The sequence below is a fragment of the Otolemur garnettii genome, unplaced genomic scaffold (assembly GCF_000181295.1).
Source record: "Otolemur garnettii isolate 467f Iridium unplaced genomic scaffold, OtoGar3 scaffold00031, whole genome shotgun sequence".
In the NCBI taxonomy this organism is placed as follows: domain Eukaryota; kingdom Metazoa; phylum Chordata; class Mammalia; order Primates; family Galagidae; genus Otolemur; species Otolemur garnettii.
This window is the reverse complement of record NW_003852426.1, coordinates 11,730,972-11,735,173: the sequence shown is the minus strand read 5'-3', so window position 1 is coordinate 11,735,173 and position 4,202 is coordinate 11,730,972. Positions and strand designations below refer to the sequence as shown.

At 39.7% G+C, this 4,202-nt stretch overlaps 1 pseudogene; it reads right to left on the bottom strand.

Annotated features, from left to right (window-relative positions):
* Positions 1–290: 290 nt before the first annotated feature.
* The window catches only part of LOC100941131, a 14,228-nt pseudogene continuing 10,316 nt past the window's right edge, over positions 291–4,202 (bottom strand).

Sequence of the window (4,202 nt, the reverse complement as noted above, 5' to 3'; positions counted from 1 at the left end):
ATCCCACCAAACAACCCCTTTTTCTTCCTCACCCCAAGGCACTTCGAGAACCTGGCTGGACTCAGAATCTGGCTCCCCCACTTTATGACTAGGTGCCTCACCTCTGCTGGGCTTTCTTACCTCTTCTGTGGATATGGGAGCAAACCCAGGTCAAGTGGTGTCTAGCAGGTAGAAAGACCCAGGCACATAGCCAGCTTATTATTATTATGAGCCAAACTGCAACATGAGAACACATTTAATGTAACAGGCAGCTGTGGCTGGCCTTGGCTCCTCCCCACACTCCAAGAATGCTATTTGGAGACCCTCTTCTCCATACCCTCAGTCACTTCAGGGTGCAGAAAGTAGCTGGCCAAGCGTTCAATGTCATCCAGCGTCAGACTGCTCAAAGATCTCTCGTAATCCTTCTGTAGTTGTTCCAGGACCCTGTTGGCATCTGCTGCACTGAAGTGGTGGGCCAAGACTTTAGAGATCAGCTGCCAGACGTGCGGGGGTGGGGAGTTAGCCAGTCTCAGGGCAGTGGCTTCTTCCAGTAACACCTTTTCCAGAGGTGTGACCACTAGGCTGAGCTTGGAATTGGGCCCAATGCTATAATTTGACAGTCATTTCCCATCAGGGCCTTGCCCTTGAACAGCAGCTGCTGCTGGCGCTCAGCTTCTCTGAGACCAGCTGCTTCAGGTGGATACCAACTCGTCCTCCCTCACCTGCAGGCTGCACTCGCGTCCCTGGAGTGCTTTCACCATCAGCCGGTGGCAGGCCACACCCTAACCGCTCCCCCGCCGCGCTCAGCCACAGCTGTGGCCTGGGCACGCGCAGGAACCGTCGCCCCCTCACTCCCTGCCAAGCAGCAACAGGAGGCTCTGTTACCGCTTTTCAACGACATTGTACTGAAGGTTCTTAAAAGGGCAGTTGGGAAATGAAAAGAAATAAAAAAAATTCACATTAAAAAGAAAGAGGTAAAACTATGTATTTTCAGATGATATGATCTTGTATACCCAAAATCTTAAGGAATCAACAAAAAAACTCTTGGAGCTAATAAATGAGTTCAGCAAAGTCTGAGGATATAAAATCAACACCCAACAATAGGTTGTATTCCTATACACTATCAATGAATGATTAAAAAATGAAATTTAGAGAATAATTCTCTTTATAACAATACCAAGAAATATAAAATATTCAGGTATAAATTTAACAAAAGAAGTGCAATACTTATACATCAAAAACTACAAAGCATCATTAAAAGAAATTAAAGACCTAAAAATATGGAAAAGATCCAGTTTGATAGATCAGAAGACTCATTAGTGTTAAAATGGTAAATTCTGTGCAAAGAATTTACACATTTGATGTAATCCCTATCAAAATTACATCTACCCTTTTTGCAGAAATTGATAAGCTTATCCTAAAATTCACATGTAAATGCAAGGGAATCAGAATAGCCAAAACAATCTTGTAAAAGAAGAATAAGGTTGGAAGATTCACGCTTCTTTGTCTTATTTTACTTTCATTTCATTTTATTTTATTATTGTAGAGACAAGGTCTTGCTCTGTTGCCTGGGATAGAGTGCAGTGGTGTCATAATAGCTCATTGCAATAATCACACTCCTAGCCTTAAGTGATCCTCCTGCCTCAGCCTCTTGATTAGCTGGGACTATAGGCACATATCGCTCCCTAAGGCTAATTTTTTTATTATTAGTAGAGATGGGACTTGCTCTTGCTCAGGCTGGTCTTGAGTTCCAAAACCTAAAGCAATCCTCCCACCACAGCCTTCCCAATTGCTGGGATTATAGGCATGAGCCCATCATGCCCAGCCATCACCTCTAGTTTTAGAACTTACTAGGAAACTATAATCAAGACTGGCATAGACATATAGAACAATGAATGAAGAGGCCAGAAATAAACCAATACATCTAAGATCAACTGATTTTTAACAAAGATGTCAAGACAATTAAATGGGTGAAAGAATAGTCTTTTTAACAAATGGTTCTAGGATAATTGGATATCCACATGCAAAAGAAATGAGTTTTGAACCCTACTTCATATGATATCTAAAATTAACTCTAGGGCGGCGCCTGTGGCTCAAAGGAGTAGGGCTCCGGCCCCATATGCCGGAGGTGGCGGGTTCAAACCCAGCCCCAGCCAAAAACTGAAAAAAAAAAAAAAATTAACTCTAAGGACCTATATGTAAAAGCTAAAACTATACAACTCCTAGAAGAAAACACAGGAGTAAATCTTTGTGACCTCAGATTAGGTGATAGTTTCTTAGATAGAACTTTTTACGTGTTTTTTAAAAGATGGTCATCTTATTGCCCAGGCTAGAGTATATAGTGGCTGGATCATACCTCTCACTGCAGCCTCGAAGTCCTGGGATCAAGTGATCCTTCTACCTCAACCTCTCAAGGAGCTGGGTTTACAGGCACAAACCACTATGATTGGGTAGATGACATAAACCACAAGTAACCAAAGGAAAACATAGAAGCTAAAAAATATTTTGTAAAATGATACCATCAAGAAAGTGAAAAGAGGCTCTGCACCCATAGCACAGTGGTTACAGTGCTAGCCACATAAACTGAGGCTGGCAGGTTCGAGCCTGGCCTGGGCCAGCTAAACAATGACAACTGCAACAACAACAAAAAAGTAGCTGGGCATTGTGGCAGGTGCCTGTAGTCACAGCTACTTGGGAGGCTGAGGCAAGAGAATTGCTTAGGCCCGAGAGTTTGAGGTTGCTGTGAGCTGTGATGCCATGGCACTCTACCGAGGGCAACATAGTGAGACTCTATCTCAAAAAGCAAAATAAAAAGTGAAAAGACAACTCACAGAAGTGGAGAAAATATTTGCCAATCAAATTTGACAAGTCTAGTATGCAAAACAGAAAAAAAACTGTAAAAGTTCAATGATAAAAAGGCAAATAATAGAAAATGGGCAAAGAATTTGAATAGACATTTTCTAAGAAGATATACTAGTGTTCAATAAGCTCTTGAAAAAATGCTCACCATCATTAGCGATTAAGGAAACGAAAATCAAAATCATGTGATACTATTTTACACTCACTAGAATAGCTGTAATAAAAAACACAAGCAAAATCAAGTGTTGGCCAAGTTATTGAAAATTGGAACCCTCCTACACTGCTGATGAAAACATAAAGTGGTATAGTAGCTATGGAGGAAAGTTTGACATTTCCTCAAAAAGTTAAATACAGAATTTCTGTATGGCCTGACAATTCCTGGGAATGCCTAAATCACATAGGTAGCTATCCAAGAGAAGTGAAAACACGTTCATAGGAAAACTTGTACATGAATGTTTATAGTAGCATTATTTGCAACAATAGTCAAAAAGTAGAAACAATCCAAATATCCGTCAACTGATGAATAACAAAATGTGGCATATTTATACAATGGAATATTATCTGTTCATAAAAAAGTAACATTACAACATGGATGAACCTTGAAAACATTATACTGAGTGAAAGAAACCAAACATGAAAGACATTTTGTGTTACAGAATGTTATGATTTCATTTAGATGAAATGTCCAGAATAAGCCTATCTTTACAGACAGAAAATATACTAGTGGTTACCAAGAACTTGAGAAAGAGTTAATGGAAAGTGACTGCTCAGAATTCTTGTTTGGCATGATAAAAATGTCCCAGAATTATACAGTGGTGATGGTTGTACAACCTTGCAAGTATAATGAAAAGCACTAAATTATATATTCTAAATGGGTAAATTTAATTTCTTTTTCTTTTTCTTTTTTTTGGGCCAGGGCTGGGTTTGAATCTGCCACCTCTGGCATATGGGGCCGGTGACCTACTCCTTTGAGCCATAGGTGCCACCCTCTTTTCTTTTTTTTAACTTTATTCAAATTAACATGATGGTACAATATTTAGGTTACATTGTTCCGTCTTCCAGGGTAAAGTTCCATTTATAGAAGAGCCCCTTACCCAGGGAGCATGTTATATACCCTCACAATTGTACATTAGGTGAGATTCCCCCATCGTGCCCTCTCTCCTTTTGCCATACGTCTGTCCCCTTACCTTACCGGCTTCCCTCTACCTCCAAACTAGACTATAAATGTTTTATTGTTCTTATGAACATCTAATTGTTTATATATTGATTTCATATTAATATGGAGCACATTGGATATTTATTTTTCCATTCTTGTAATATTTTACTAAGAAGAATATATTTCTTTTTTTAATTAAATCATAGCT